Raw genomic sequence first — 17,680 nt, forward strand, 5'->3', positions numbered from 1 at the left:
TATGCTACGCTGCGTAAGATGACATGCATGACCCTCGACAATCTCTATCGAAATCAACCAACACTATCTAATAAAAAAATTGTTAAGTGGCAGACACTCACAGATTTGAACAATCCTGATAACTTTTTACAAATCGGTGCAGACGGGGAGGTATGTGCCAATGTATGAGGAGTTGAGATACCAATGCAATTCTATGCCACAGTCAACCTCGAGGAACCAGGAAAGCGCCCCAGGAAGAAACTAGCAAGAGTTACAAAGGAAGATTTTGACACGATTGTTGAGACTGTAACTACTTCTATGAAGAAAATTGCATATGATCTTTGCTCATAAATTAGAAGCAAATTCCCTTTTGACAACCTACTTGAAGCCATGTCTATTGTGTTTCCTCATTATTGGAGCCTCAATAGTGCATTTGATTTTCGAAGTAAGCTACTAACTTTGGTATAACAATTTTGCATATCCAGAGAATTTAATGGAGTAACTATAAATGGAATATTAGACGATACTCATCTTCGAGAGCAATCATCTTATTTTGCATACACTATGAAAGTACAATATGCCAAAATGGAGAACCCCCGCGAAGAGGGATCAGTAACAAGGCTTTGGAAATATATAGCTGAGAACGCATCCTTGCATGATTCAATGCCAGAATATGTGAAGCTTGCTGATTTATGTCTTACATGATATTGGGTTCGGTGGAAGATGAGAGAGTTTTCAGTGCTTTGGGGTTCCTAAAATCAAAGCTAAGAAACAAACTAGACAAAAATTTGAAAAATTGCTTGAGGCTCTATACATCTAGGTATGATGTCCACACTTTTCCTTACGATAGGGCACTGCAAATCTAGAGGTCCAAATGTGAAAGAAGAGGTTTGGGCAACACTTCAAACCAAAGTGCCAATGGGACTACTAGACCTACTGGTAGCATTGAGATACAGTTCAAAGAAGATATGCAGACTCAAACTCAGAGTAAAGAAACCACAGACGAGAATCAAGAAAGCACTGAATTTGATGAGGATGAATGGCAACTGTAAGAGATTGGTATTTATTAATCTTATTATTGTATCTCATCATTCATATTACAAAAGCATATTACTTTTTTCAATTAGAATTTAATATTGATTTGTAATTGTATTTTTCAACTTTCTATTTCCAGATTTAAAATAGCATAATAAAAAAAACCATAATGTGCTTATTGATACAGAGATGTTTATTGTTTATTTATACATGTTTGAGTCTCAAATCTGTGTGATACATTTCAAAACCATATGATACAATTCATTCAATAGTAATACACATGTCGAGAACTTAGATTTTCATTAATTCTTTCAAAATATAGCCATATGATACAATTCGTTCAATAGTAATACACCAATCTGTGTGATTCTCCATGCCAATTGCAAAAGTGAATACAAAGTTTTGGAACCTTTTGCAAATGACCCTGAATTCCCTTTTATAGAAACAAGAGAGAAACAACAACTCCTGTGTGATTCTCTAATGTCCATGCAAAAGTGAATACAAAGTTTCAGAACACTTTGCAAAATTGCAAATGACCCTAAATTCCCTTTTATAGAAACAAGGGAGCAACAACAACTTCAGGTCGAATTGCAATTTTGCAACATGTGAACACTGAACATCAAAATCACAAACTCAACACATATTTATATGGCCATCACAGGCCGTATTAGCAATTTAACATCTGCTACATGTTTGATGTCTCATGTTCAAAGAACAGAGTTCAAAATTAAATATTAATTGATACCATGACAAATTAAACATAGATAATAGCAGTGCCTAAAACCTACTAATGAGAAATAGAGAAATGCATAAATGTTAAAACAAGGGAGAATTTGAGAATACAAATTTACCGGCTGAAGTTTTGCATTGTGCATCATAGATTCATAGGTTGGATTAGCAAAATAGCAATAGTGAGTGCCATTTTTTTCCTATTCATAAAATAGATTCATAGGCTGGATTAGCAAAATAGCAAACAAAAAAAACATAAAACCTTGAAATTAAGAATAAAAGAAGAAAATTGTGCAATACATACTATGATTCTTAAGAATTTTGTGCCAGTTTTTGTAGGGTACTCCACTCTTCGTCTGATGGAAGGTCAATATTTTGTAAACTATGGAAAGTCAACTCCAACTTCGTCAACATTCCATATTTAGAAGATTTACTTGACATCACTGTTTCATCCAATACTGAATTTAGAGTTGTAAATGGTTGGATGAATTCCAGAAAGCTTTTGGGAGTTGTGTCCTTTGGAAGCAAGTCTAAATCAGACTTCATTTTTATCTCCATGATTTTTTTGTAAGCTTCTTCTCTAATGAATTTATTTGATGTGTCAACAGACTTAGGCAAACCAAGTTTAATCAAATTATTTTTCTTTTCTTGCAGCTTCATTATCTTTTTTCCACAACTGTCCATAACTTCTGATGTTTCCCTTAGCTTCTGGCATTTTTGAATGATAGATGATGTCTTAACCGTGGCATCAATGCGGCTCTTAATTCCCTTGGATGCCAAGTAGTTGTCACTAGAACTGTAGACTACTTTTAGAATCTTTTTTGTCATTTCCTCTTTTGAATAAACATGTGTGCTCTTCTCATAGTGCCCTTTGATTTAAAAAAAAAATTGTCTCATACTTTCAGTCAATTGAAACCATTCACACAGCTTATCACTCCTCTGCATTATTTGCCGCCAAATGTTTTCTTGTGTATACATCATTGTATTTTTCATATTATCTTTCAATCTATCCTCCAAAGTTTTTATTTTATCATTTGCATTGTGCAAGTCTTCTTTCATTTGTGCACATTTTTTTCTTTCTTCCTCTACTTCCTCTTGCAAATGTTTTTCTTTTTCCTTCCCATGATCCAATAGGTCCTATAATTTTCTCATTTTGGTGGCAGCAAACTCATAAATTTTGTATAATTTTTGAAAACTGGCTTTTTCCTCAACAATTTTATTACTGCTTTTAGCCAGTTTTTTTGTCAAGTCCTTCAATTTTGCATCCTTCTTCTCCTGCTCTGCAATTTCTACTGCAGAGCCCGAATTTTTTATCCTTTTCTATAAATCATTGCACTTGCTATCTGCTACTTTCCTCCTTCATTTTTCGTTTTCCAGGTCTACCTGTAACTTTTCTATTTGTTTCTCCAGTTTATTTTTCTCTCTCTCCACCTTTAGCAGTGAAGTGTAGACCACTTTGTTAGTCCTTTTTGACACACTAATTTTGTCCACATTATGTACTTTGGAAAAATCCATTTGGAGGGTGCTAACTTGAAATTGAGAGGGATCTATCTAACTGTGTGGTGGATTTTTATCTTTAGATGGGCCGAGGGGCATAACAACCATGAACTCCATCATATCTTTCTGTGGGTCATATGTTGGAAATACCTTGTTCCTTGCAGGCTATTCGTTTACAACTTCAACACGGAATTCCTATGAAATGCTTTCTTTTTTTCTTTATTTGCTTTTGTTGTGTGTTCATATTTTTCATAGTAATCATGAAATTGAAAATCTGGGCTTGCTGAAGCAATTGAATGTTTGAAAGGTGACATAGGAATACCATAGGCTCCAATTCCACTTGTTCTTGTGGTTTTAACTAATGCTTGACCAGGATTACCAACAACAGTTCCTAATGCTGTCCCACTCTCACTGACACTTTCATGTGTAGTTTTCATAGTCTTTTGAGGTGTGTGATCTGAAGATGCAAATGATTGATTTGTAGTGTCAGTGGCACTTGATATAGGATTCTCAATAGTATGAGATTGAGTATCTACCTCTAGTGGCCTCTTGCGAGAGATATTTTGTTGTTGCCCTTTGCCAACACCAAGACAACTAGTATCAGTAGTAGTACCCATGCCAACATCACCAATCATAGTGGCACTTGATTGAACAATAATAGGAATACTATCCCCAGATTCCCCACCAGTGGCAGTGGCACTTGATTCACCACCAATGGGAATACCATGATGTGGTGGTGGTTGTGGATTTGAACCTAAAACAAATGTAGGTGGACCCTGAGGGTAATGAGTAGTACCTATCCCTGATGAATCTGAAGAATCAAGTCCAATGATTGGTCTATAAGGACCTTTTGATTTTGACCCTGATGGAATTTGTACCCGAAGTGGATACCAAATGCCCTCTCCTCTGGGACCTAGACCACCACCTTCAAATCCTATTTTTTCCACAATGCTTGCCCCTTTGATATATTTCTCTTTCATTGCCTCATTGACTGCACCTAATATTTTAGGGACTGTAGTAGTTGTTTGAGTGGGCTCAACCTCAGGCTCATACTGATCAACATCTTCACTCCTGTCATATGATGTTGTGGGATACTCCATATTCCACAATTTGCTAAACTCTGCATCCTCGTCGATGCTCTCAAATTCTGCACTTGTCTTTGGTTCACCGAGATTCCTCCTCATAGTCCAAAAATCATTTATTTTGGTTTGAGTCCAATAATTCTCTTTACATTTGTGCAGAATTGATTTGGGAATAGTTTTCTTAGATGGATTAGCAGATTTTAGGTAGAAATTGTAGGACCTCCTATTTTGGATTCCCTGGCCCTCCTCCATAATTCATGATGAAATTTCTTCTGTTGAAATGTTATTGTCAGCTGCAATTTTCTCCATCTCTTTTTTAACCTCATCCCAGGAGTCCTTGTTTCTAAGCTTTTCTAGCAATGGTTTACTTTCATGTTGACATAACGCTGAAGAGTTCCCATTTTTCTTAAGCCTTTCTTGAACTACACCGATTGGATCATACTACCAGAGACCCTCATCACCAAAGTTAAAAAATGTCAAGAAATCATGTGCCACAATGAATGCTTTTCTCTCAAATGTGAACCCTCCACATGAGAAAGGCAAGGAAGGAAATATGCTCTTCTTTTGCTGACCATGGAAGTGCCTATCTGTGCTCTCCAATTGCTGTACATACTCTAATGCAATTACCCTCTCTATCACAAGTATTGGAAGTTTGTATGGTTTTACTATCGATCCATAAAACCTTAACACAGTGAATTATTCCATGAAGAACCAGTCAGCCAATTCTATTTGACTTCTGAGTTGAATGCAATCTCTACAAGACATAGGCAACCTAGGCATTGGAGTGCTTGTAATTTCATTATACATTGGTGCCAAAAAGAAGTCTACAAAATGGTTGTAGTTCTTTCTGTTATCATGCATCCTTATCTTTGGGGTCCAATCATATATTGGACACTCTATTCTCTTCCCAGTCTTCTCATCAATCTTATAGCTCATAATTTGAAGCTTGTTGGTCTCAAATATTGCATGATACTTGGATAGAAGGAGATAGCACAAGTAGGATGAGAACCTAAATGTCTTACAGGAACCTTTTTTGATCATTAGTAATTGTTTTTGCATGGATTTTACAATGTGCTCAATAAAATTATATCTTACTGGCTGACCTGCATAATGGATATTATAAATCATTTCAAGAAGGCTTGCACCCACTTCCCTATCATTTTCCAATCCTAGGCAAAACGACATCAAGGAAATAGTATCCCCAACCCATGGAACAAAAATTTTAGAATCATAAGGAGGCTTATGATTCTGATCCAACACAATACCAGTACCAATCTTTATTAGAGCTTTTAAAAATGAATCTCTGTGACTTGGATTGAGACTCTCATAATTCCCTGCTAGCTTTTCAAGGTCAATTTGGACGTTTGAATTTTGGGCTTCAAATCCTAGGTTCAACAAATGAGAAAATTCTCCCTCGTTTATGGATAGAATTTCCTCTTTTGTATTTTTATTGACAATTGCTTTTTTATCTTCATCATAATTTTTGGCGCAGACCATGACAAAATCAGGGCAAGGGAATACTTCAGGTAACACCATGCTTCCCAATCCAACATCCCACGATGTGATTTTATTTATTTTTTGCTATAACATTGGGTTGAAAACAATAAATTTTGCCCTGGATGCATTTGCCGCCTTACTAGACAATATATCTAATATCTATGATACACTTTTCACCATGGATACCAGGGTCATAAATGTCATGGTATTCATCAGTGAAACCTAGTGTTTTAACCAGTTCGGTTAGGTACATTTTGTTTTTCACTTGGCTTCTTGTTGAACTACTGCTTCCCGTTTTCCCCATCACTATTATTATTAATAATTCAAAATAATGCTAGATAAAAACCTGAAAATGCTAACCCTCAAATTGGACCATGAGATTACCAAAAGCAAAAAAGGTGGGATGTAGGTGTTCTAGATTTTACTCAGAAATTGGAATTTCAATTTCACTAGATTGGCGCAGACAATCTCTATTGCAACTTGCATTCCTCAATCTAGTAGCTGTTTCTGAATCTCCCTCAATTTACAGGTTTGTCCAAGAAATGAAAGACGATTATGATTTATGAGTCTCTTATTTTGAAAAATCTAAAAAGTAGAAAAGTAAAACCTAAAGGGCAAAATATCTAGAATCATGTTGTAATTTTATTAATTACTATTAATAACTATTCGATGCCGAAGGACAAAACATTCATTACTTCAGTATAAATTTTGAGGACATTAAGAATCATGTTGTAATTTTATTAATTATTATTAATAACTATTTGATGCCGAATGACAAAACATTCACTACTTTAGTATAAATTCTAAGGACATTAAATGTAATACGTTCAATTCCGGGCGAAGTTCTCCCAAATGTGATCACTTCCCACATTTGGGCCGAAATCCACCCTAAGCCGTTGATCTTTTCTCATCCAATGGACGAGGGACCAAGGTACCTGTTGTGACTTTACGGGTCTGTTTTTTAAGTCTGTTTAATAATTTTAAAGTTCCGCTCGAAAAAGTGCTTTATAGACTTACTTATATTTAATTAAATTTAAAATGTTTCAATTTCGGGCGAAGTTCTCCCAAATGTGTTCACTTCCCACATTCGGGCCGAATTCCACCCTAAGCCATTGATCTTTGCTCATCCAACAGACGATGGTACCTGTTGTCAGTTGTCGTGGGTGCCATGACTTCTGCTAGTTTTTAGGCACGCCACCATACTCGTGTCACTTTTTTGGGCAAAGTTCTCAGAAATCTATTCACTTCCCACATTCGCCCCGAAATCCACCCTAAGTCGTTGATCTTTGTTCATCCGACGGTCGATGGTACCTGTTTTAAGATGTAGTGTGTCCCACGACTTCTGCTATTTTTCTGGCACGTCACCATACTCATGTCACTTTTCGGGTTTGATTTTTATTCTATTTAATCATTTTAAACCTCCACCTGAAAAAAAGCTTTATAGACTTAATTATATTTAATTAAATTTAAAATGTCCAATTCTGGGTGAAGTTCTCAGAAAGGTGTTCACTTCCCACATTCGGACCGAAATCCACCCTAGTCGTTGATCTTTGTTCATCCAACAGTCGATGGTACCTGTTTTCAGATGAAGTGGGTCCCATGACTTCTGCCATTTTTCTAGCATGTCACCATACTCGTGTCACTTTTCGGGTCTGTTTTTAAAGTCTATTGAATGATTTTAAAATTCCACTCTAAAAAGAGATTTATAGTCTATAGACTATAGACTTAATTCTATTTAATTAAATTTAAAATGTTCAATTCTGATTTCCGGGCGAAGTTCTCACAAATGTGTTCAGTACCCACATTTGGGCCGAAATCCACCCTTAGTCGTTGATTTTTTCTCATCCGACGGACGATGATACCTATTGAGAACTTGAGTGTTGACAGATGTCGTCAGTCCCATAATAAGAGACATTTAAATTTTAAAGATGTGCAATAGTTTGAGATAAGTATTAAATATAATGTTAATATTATTTGTAATTAAAAATGTGCAATAGTTTGAGATAAGTATTAAATATAATGTTAATATAATTTGTAAAAATTTGAAATTAAAAAATAATATAAAACATGAAACTTAGTTTCTAGAATAAAACAAATAACTAAATAAAAATATAAATTTTGATATACAATTTGAAAGGTAAAAGTTTAATATAAAAAAGAAAACATTCAATATTAAACTTAAAATATTAATTTAAAGTTTAACAAAATTCTTTGAAAATATGTTTACGATATATAATTTTAAAAAATAGTTTTAAAATATATATACAAGTTCAACATAAATTTAGTGTATTAATTTAAAAAAATGTGCAGTCCTCAACCTGTTAAGGCGAGCAAATTTGGAAAGTACAAATGCCAAGGTGGCGATTAATTGGTGCAGAAGGAGTTTTCTGCGACATGTCGCATGAACGGAGGAAGGGGAGGATGGGAGGAAATCTTTTTCTTGATCTCATGGCATTAATGCCTTATCGTGCACATTCATTACCCAACCTATAAGAAGGAGGCAAAATTTATTACCTTTTGTACTAGTTTTTGCTTTGAAGCAGAACAAATATGTAGTTCGTAGAATCGTACCTTCTATAAGACATTTTCTGCAGGAAGTGATTTTGAAATTGCAGGTGACCATGGAGGCCAATTTCACACTTCAAACAGACAAGAAGTTGGTGCCCTTTTTGGGCAAAGTATCTGATAAACGAATGCAAGGACTGTTTAGGTTTAAGGAGGAGAAGATGTGGGTGGCAGCTCAATTGATGCTTGCGGAGGAGGTGGCACATATTAGTCACTGGTATTGAACTAACATGGATGTTTACTCTCTGATTCTGGCATGGGCCTGTGAATTTAAACCAGAGGTGGAAAATGTAAAACTCACATTGGTCAATTTGATTGATGGGGCTTTTTTGATTAACCTGGATTCAATCTTGGAGTGGGTGGTGCCAGGAGTTGGCATTCAAATTAAGGAAGGGGATGACTAGGAGGAGTTGCTTCCTTTTATTTATGACCTAGAGGATGAAATCAAATACCAGTGTCGTGAACGTGCCCGAGTGGGGTGGGAAGCGATGAAACTCTTTGTGAAATTAACCAGGGTGGATGAAGTCCTAAAGGCTTTGCATGTGGTGGTAAGGATGGAGGTTAGTAGGGAATTGAGAGATAGGGGTGAAGAAGGAAGGGCCATGCAGCTACTGGAAAGCTTGGAGGGCGACCCCGACTTCAGGTCCCTAAACTGCATTCCAAAAATGAAAGCTGAAGGGACAAAAGGGAAAGCCAAAGCATCGACCTCCAAGGAGGGAAGGGACTAGGAGGAGGCGACCCAGGGGGATAGTGAGACTGAGTGAGTGGCCTATCGGCAATGAACTAGTTTTTTTATCTGCTTGCCATAAGCTGTGGGCAGTAGGGTTTTCTCTCTGTCCGCGTTTATGCATGAATGACTGCAAATTTTGTATCTTGAAACTTTTGAATTAATAGAATGAAAAAACCTTTACCGATAAACTTTTGTATCTTGAAACTTTTGAAATTTTGTATTTTGAATGACTATATAGTATATATTTATAAAATTATAATCAACCATAATCAGTGTACAAATAATTAATGGAAGGAATTGAATTATTTTTTATAGCATTACATAAAAAAGATCACGGTATTAAATTTATTTCCATTGTTTAACAAATAATTGAAATAATGTAGCTCATATACAAAAAGCATTTGAAAGAAATTAATTAATAAAAATGAAATAGAATTATAGAAAGCATTTTTATATCCATAAGACTGTAAGAGGCAAACTAAAACAAACTGGAATTTGAAAAATTATCATTAATATTTATGCTTTTGAAATTTACAATTTTTTCGTCTGAGACTTGAGTCCCCCAAAAACTTAAAAGCCAAAATGAGTGAGCCACTAGCACTGAGCCTGTTAGGGTTCGAGGACATAGGAAAAAAAAACTACAGGGGGGCGGGGCTAGGGCATAGGTAGTGGAATTGTTTACAATTTTGTCCTAAGAATCTGGCCCTCCTTCCATGTAGAATTCTTTAGATAGCATAAGCTGAGAGAATTCTTCAAGCCACATGTAGTTTGGAAAGTGATCCAGGAGGAACCATTTCCAGAGGAAGTCCCTGCCAATCCGTGCCCATTTTCTGTGACGCGTCAGCTGCTTTGCATTCAGGTTTAGGAGGAACGGTTGCCTGGCCACTGGCACTGTTTGGTTAGGGAGGAGAAGCTTGGATAAATCACTTGCCCAAGGGATCCCCACCCCTACTTCTACAAGAACGACAAGAGTAATGTCATCTCCGAGGAAGTCTTCCTTAAAAACCTTCCTCAACAGCATCTGCATATCCACCTTGTCTCCGTCCAGGTCTAGAAGAGACGCTAAGAAGCGGGATGTAAGGTCCGTGTTAACACAGTACCTATTTTTATTTCATAGAAATTCTCTGCCCAACACCATCCGCACAGCCTCATTGGTGAACAACCCAACCTCCTTGCAGACTGATTGGAGGGTTGGGTCTCTAACGGAGCCTAGAAAGGCCCTCTGGTCCTCTGCAGAAATGCTTCTCAAGTAGATGGGAGTGTCCATCTTGAGAAAATAGATTAACAAATTAAACAACTTGAGCAGTGAGCCTATAAACCTAAATACCATGAGCTCTGAAGATTTATCTACCAAATGGCAAAGGCTAATTGAAGATGAAAGAAACAGAGATCGTATATAAATTGTTGAAGCTCTTGATTGTAATAATTACTTCTTTAACAATATTAACTGCTATAAATTTTTTTAAATCTTTCGTATCTCTGCAAATCTTTCCCATAAATGCACTATTATGCGAAAATGGAAACAACTATGAACTAGTACCAAATTGGCAAGTATCACATTGGAAGTCGTGGGGATAGAGTGGATTGCCGTAAGTGAATAGATATATATTAAATGAATGAAATTATCGATCGTGATTTGTGACATTTGATACGTGTCTATTGAATCCAATTCCATTCCGGGCACTTTCTGGTGAGCTATGTTCTCTTCAGAAAATTGGGCCGAAATAAAACTTCAACCATTGATCTACGATCATCGAACGATTTAAAATCATTAAGAGATTTTAGGTATGTGTCACCCTTCACGTGTCAAAGAGGCCATGCTTATTGATACATCGTGCAAAGTCCAGACTCAATGTATTATGTGATGTGATGTACTGATGTGATGTGATGTGCCTTATCTATTAATGGCAATGAATTCATGAAATCGCCAATAAATTATATATTTTTCCATAAATAACAAAATATTCGCCAAAACAAATTAAATAATTTTCAAGCGGTGGATAAAAATCACCAATACATTTAAATAATTCTCAAGCGGTGGATAAAAATCGCCAATACATTTAAATAATTTTTCCTTTCGAGTAAACATTTTTGCTCATACAATTATATATTTGTTCCTTTAAACAAAAATTATTCGCCTCCCACAATAAATATTTTCCCCATAGAACAAGTTACTATTCGCCAAAAATTTATGGAATTTTCGTACCCTAGAAAAAAAATCGCTAATACAAAATAATTTTGTCCCCATTTCTAAAAAAAATTTGCCATCAATATGAAAATTTCCCCCCGAAAATAATGTCTGATTCGCTAGGATTTTACACAGTTGCCTGAGGGGGGGTTACTTAAAGTTATCCCTGACCCCATGTGATCCCTTTTAACATCCTAGTATGTACAACATACTGCCTAGGACACCATATGATGACACCAAATCATATAGTGTCCTACGGGGTCATATGGGGTCTTAAGGGGCCATACATGTGTTCTAACACATGTGTGATCCCTTAGGATCCCATATGACCCCTTGTAAAGTCCTAACATGTACAACATACCCCCTAGGACCCCATATGACCCCATAGAATAATATGTTGTCCTACGGGGTCATATGGGGTCCAAAGGGGCCATACATGTGTTCTAACACATGTGTGACCCCTTAGGAGCCCATATGACCCCTTTTAATGTCCAAACAGGTACAATATACCCCCTAGCACACCATATGACCCCATTGGATCATATAGTGTCATACGAGGTCATATGGGGTCCTAAGGGGCCATACATTCTAACACATGTGTGACCCCTTAAGATCCCATATGGCCCCTTTTAACATCATAGTAGGTACAACAAACCTCCTAGGACACCATATGACCCCATAGAATTATATAGTGTCCTACAAGGTCATATGGGGTCCAAAGGGGCCATACATGTGTTCTAACACGTGATCCCTTAGTGCCTCTTAGGACCCCATATGACCCCTTTTAATGTCCTAGTAGGTACAACATACTGTGTAGGAGAAAAAGTGACACTAAGCAAACATGCCCTAGTCTCACTTTCAACCACACACTTGTGGAATACGAAAGAGCCTAGAGGTATCACACAATTGGCTACTTCTTTTTGTGGAAGAGAGAGCCACGGGCTACCTATTAGGATTTCTATTCCTTTGTTGCAATTGAAAGATGAAATGATGCAAGTTCAATCCCTAACCCCAAAGTGCGAGTATGAACTAATAACAAGATTGCAGAATTGAACTTAAACAATGGAAAGCTGTAAACACAAGGACAAGATAAGAATGTAAATGCGTACCCGGTGTTAAAATATGAATGAAAATGTTTGGGACGGGGGCGCAGGCGCCACTGTCCTGATTCTGCCCCTGAAACTGCTCCGGAAACTACTGTTTTGCACTCTGGAAAAGCTGTCAAAAATGCTGAAAATGATGTCTGTAAGGAGGACCAGGGCGCCCAGCGCCCCTGTCCCAGGGACCAGGGCGCCCCACGCCCCTGTCCTGGTCTTTTGCTCTGAAATTTGGTGGGAAGGTCGGTCTCAGTCTGCTTCTCTCGGATCTGCAACCTGCGACGTCGTCCGAGTCCCGAAACTTGCACTTTCACTTGAAAAGGTGTTTGGGTGGCTATATAGGGTTTTGCCTTAGTCAAACCCCCGCTTCGGTGATTTCCACCTCCACGAATAGCCAAGTTGTATTGTAAAAATGTATTGTGTGTGCAGACCTAGTGTGTGTGCAAGGTCCTAAAATGCAAGAAAGCAAACTAGAGCAACCTAGAAAGTAAACCCTAATTGCTTGTAAACGATAATGTAAATGCTCTAAATCAAGATGCAAAGTGATCTAAAGCATGAATAAAGGATATATTGAAGCTTATGCAAAGACATGAAAACAACATGAAATCATACCCAATCCTCAAGGGAGGAGTACAAGCCAATCTTCAGTCGGTAATCTCCTATTGTTCTTCAATGTCTTCAAAGCTCTAAATGGATGAATGAAATTGATAAATGCTTGATAGATGGATGTTGAATGTTGTTGAAGTTTTCAAAGATCGGCTCTTTCGCTGCATAGAAGGTCCCTCCAAACAAAATTCGGATCCTTTCAAATGAAGAAAGAGAGCTCTTATATATGAAACCCTAGGTCTTCATTTTGTCTTTTGGCCGACCTAGAGATTGAATATCCCGCCAATTTCTTGGGGTTAAGCTTTATTTTATGATTGGATCGTGCTCCTAAAATTTCGGGAAAAATGTCCAGGACCATGTGCACTCCGGGCGCCATGGTCCTCTCCGGGCGCCATGGTCCTGACAACTTTTCACCAAATTTTCAGGGCCATCGGATATGATGATTTTAGAGAGAATCCTGAAGTTACAGGTGATTTCGAGATGTTTTGACCCCCGAAACCAAGCCCCCAAGTTCGAAATAGGGCCTAATTAGGGTTTTTGATTAAATGATGTATTGGAGGAATAAATTGAAAGGGGCACACTTTAATGAAAGGGCCCAACTTTATGATATGGGAGATGATAAAATAGGACCTTAGACCTAATTAATTTGATTAATTAAGTGCTAAAGGGGAAATGCAATGCAAAATGCAAAATGCGCCAAGGCGGGTGCTAAACTAGGTGTGAAATTGTACCACCCTAGCAAGTGCGTACAATTTACGACGCTACATTTAGCCCCCACTTTAGCAGTCATATGAACACTACGTGCATATGCAAGCTAAAGTACAGAAAAGTAAACATTATTTGAAAAAGGATATATCCATAAGTCTGTTGAACGAAGCCCCCAGCGGTATCTGCAGTACACAGTTAGGAACCGCACCCTACAAAACCACATGTTAGATCACAAAATCACCTAATGCTTACTAAGGAAGGTGATGAAAATTCGAGGGTAGCTATATGCCCCCCCTGTTTCGGCTTGCTAATTTTAGTGAGTTGAAACAGGGTATCATGTTTACCACTTCGAATTGTTAAAGAATATTGATGATAAATGCTCACAAGAAGATTTGATATGAGATCAAAAACTAATGGAGGATCATTTGGTAAGAAAGAGGACTAAATCTCAATTCCAACACAACAAAGAGTGTGAGGATTTGAGAGTTCTCTAACACAAGATGAAGGATGTAAATGGAAACAAAATGCAAAGAGAAAGAAAGAAAGGAAAAAAGCATGAATACACACATTGGTGATCCATGAGAAGAATAGTGAGAGAGAAAATATGGACTTCTCGCCCCTAGATCTTGTCTAGGTGATCCATGTAAGGGAGGAGAGTGAGAAAGTCTAGCCTTATGCCGCTAGTTCCACTCAACCTCGTGCATGTGTGTGTAAGTGAGGTTAGAAGCACCTCATAGGAGTCTATGCCCGAGTATGCTACAACCTGTATATGTATAGTACAAAAGCGTGACATCTCGCTCTAAGAGTCTGTGCTCTGGTTCCGAGAATAATCACCTTGCATAAAAGAAAAATGGAGACATCTCGCTCTAAGAGTCTGTGCTCTGGTTTCGAGAATGACCCATTGCTCAAAAAGTGTAATGTTTATGTCATAAGCAAAGTAGAACAAGGATACCCACCTTCATCACAAAAGAAGATACCCCAAAAATGCAACAATGTCATAGATCCAAGCAAGAGAGTTCTGCACTCCTTAAGCAAGGATAAGATAGTTGAAAAGGGATATCCTGTAGTATGTGTAAAGGAGATCCTTAGAGGAGAAGAGATCTTTGTACAAAAGACACCTATCCCCAAGAGGAATTGTTTTAGACAAATATAACATCTTCTAGAAGAAGACAAAGAAGAGAATAAGAATGCAATACTTCCTTCTTTTGCAAGGTGAAAGTGATTCTTAATGAAGGATGACGCTCTTTTTAACCCAATTAGGAGAGTGAATTCATTATGGATGTATTTTACCAAGTGCAAAAGAGTTTGTAGTCAAGGACTTACACCTCTTGTAAGAGAGAATCCTTGAACAAACAACAACAAATGCATACAAGGAATAACATCAAGTAATAAAGTCCACACCATCCACGAAATAGGAAAAAGTGGATCCTTAGATAAAAATAAGGAAAGATCATTGCCTCAATGAGAAGGACTTACACAATCTTCTAGGGAGAGATTTGGACATAAGCAAAAGAAGAGATATATGAAATCACTCTTGTCCCCATAGGAACAAGAAAATTAGGCTATTATGTTGCTTCAAAAAATATATGATTGCAGTACCATCATGAATGACAATGAGCCCCCAGTAAATGAGCTACCAATGTCACATAATGATGAGCAACATAATAGCCATTAATGTTATTTAAAGACATGATAGATTGAATGAGGTATTTGAATATGACATGTTAAATGCTCAACTATAAGTGAGATCAAAAACATGTATAAAGTGATAAAAATTGAAGAAGAAAAGTCACAAGAAATCTTAGAAGAGGGATGAGTGTAATTTATTAGAGCCTTATCCCTAGAGGAAAGGACTTTATGATGAATAGGAGATAAAGATTCATAAGTGGATTTAGAAATTTGAGGGGATTCATAAAGAGATTTGTTCATCGCCAAGATTTCCTTATGAGGGGAATGAGAGTTGATAGAAGTAGAGGATGATTTAGTTGAAGTGAGATCATCATCACTACTAAATATAGCATTCACATTGAGAGATGGTCTTTTAGATGCTTTGGTACATTTGCAGGGATTATAGCCGAGTCCAAAGGCATAATTGTGAAAATTAGTCTCTAGAGGAACTTTTATCCATTGTTCATGAGCACCGCAACCTTTTCCATGATACCCATGCTTAGCAAAAATACGAAAACCACGACCATAACGATCAGCCATTTCAGGAAGAGAAGGTGGTTTTTCATAAGACAAAGAATCAAACTCTTCATAATTAGAGGCGTGAGGAGAAGAAGTTTGAGAAGCAGCCACAAAATTATTGCTCATAGGTTCATGTAAGACAGATTGATCTCTAGTTTCTTCCTTCTCTTTAACTTTAAGCACTCTAGGAGGAACCCTATACTCACCTACAAAGGTGGGATTAAAATCAAGAGATCCCCAATCGTCTTCTGCGAGAACCTTCTCAGGATCAAAAACCTTTTCATGTGTAGACTCAAGTCGAGAAGGATCTTCTTCAGGAGCTTTAGGCTCATCCAAAGAATTTTGACTATCAGAGGGTGATGATTCATCCATAGGTATCTTGTTTAAAGAGTCATCATTAGAAGAGGAAGATTTAGAAAAACTCCCTTTGGAAGTAGATGTTTGCAAACAAGCTTGAAGATTAGTATCACCTATCAAGGTATATGTCTTATTATTATAAATAAATTTAACTTGTCTATGCAATGTAGAGGGGACAGCTTGCATACTGTGAATCCAAGGTCTCCCTAATAACAAGTTGTATGTTAGATTTCCCAACATAACATGGATAGGAGTAGGCAAAGTAACAGGTCCCACTGTGATGGGTAGGGTGATAATACCTAATGAAGACTTAGCCACATTATCAAAGCCTCGAATGGGACGAGAGTCAGGCTCAATAAGGGATGTATTCACATTCATCTTATGCAATAGATTAATGCTACACACATTAAGGCCAGAGCCATTATCTACCAGTGTTCGTCTTATAGCAGTGTCATTTATGATAACCGCAATCATCAAGGGATCATATTGTTGTTGAATTTCACTAGTAGGCAACTCATCTTGGGTAAACACAATTTGAGCTTTAGCATTCATCACAGAGTTAACCAAAGACACTATATTACTAGATGTATTAGGTGGAGGAACATTCAAATCTTTCAAGGCATCTTGTAACATTCCATGATGAGCAGAAGAAGTTTGGATCAAATCCCAAAGGGATATCTTAGCAGGGGTAGTTTTAAGTTGTTCTATGAGATCATAGTCCTTACTAAGCATTTGTGAAATACGAGGAGCTTGAGGAAGAATAGGTTGGGAAGGAGGAAGTGAAGTGGGGATAACTGGAGGAGGATTAGGTTGCGTATTGTTTCTTGTGTTATAGGTATGGGCAACCGCATGATAACTCTCTCTAGTCAGTTGCTTAGCATACTCATAAGGGCTCTTAGTAGAATAACCTCCTTGCACAGTAATAATAGGTTTCTTAGGCATGAAAAAAGAATCATTAGCATAACCACCTTGAACCACTAAGATAGGCTTATTTACAGGTTGAGAATTTTGAGAAGGACAAGCACCTTGGACAGTGAAGAGAGGTTTGTTAGGTGTCTCATTCACATGTATCAAATTGATTGAGGATGGTTTAGAGGAATGAACAAAAGTGTTGGAAGAATTATTGATAGTCTTCTCTTGCACTAAAATCTTATCACGGATCAAATCAATTTTAGGAGAGAGACAAGGGATAGGCATTGATGTTCTAGTAGGAAGAGTAATACTAGGAAAGGTCATATCATCCTTTATCATCACAGGATCTACATGGGGAATAAACTCTCTAGGAGAAGGATCAACATTACTCTCTAAAGTCTCACTTTTGAGAGGGAGATCTTTGAAAGAGATGTTAACCATCTTGCTTTGAACTAGGGTTTCCTTATGAGTAGAACCAAGTTGAGGAGAGGGAGATGCTTTATTTTTAGAG

Source organism: Cryptomeria japonica, chromosome 6 (assembly GCF_030272615.1).
Source record: "Cryptomeria japonica chromosome 6, Sugi_1.0, whole genome shotgun sequence".
Lineage (NCBI taxonomy): Eukaryota > Viridiplantae > Streptophyta > Pinopsida > Cupressales > Cupressaceae > Cryptomeria > Cryptomeria japonica.